The sequence below is a fragment of the Trachypithecus francoisi genome, unplaced genomic scaffold, assembly GCF_009764315.1.
Source record: "Trachypithecus francoisi isolate TF-2019V2 unplaced genomic scaffold, Tfra_2.0 Lachesis_group10, whole genome shotgun sequence".
Taxonomy (NCBI): Eukaryota; Metazoa; Chordata; class Mammalia; order Primates; family Cercopithecidae; genus Trachypithecus; species Trachypithecus francoisi.
The window spans coordinates 82648595-82648800 of NW_022681455.1; positions in this window are offsets into that span (position 1 = coordinate 82648595).

Here is a 206-nt window from a genome sequence, read left to right on the forward strand (position 1 = left end):
TTCTTTTTCTTCCTGTGTATTCTGTTTTACCATTTACATTTTGTAATAATGTACACATACTATTTTAAAGTAAAGAGAGCCAGGCGCGGTGGCTCACGCCCGTAATCCCAGCATTTTGGGAGGCCGAGGTGGGCGGATCACCTGAGGTCAGGAGTTCTAGACGAGCTTGGACAACATGGTGAAACCCCTTCTTTACCAAAAATACA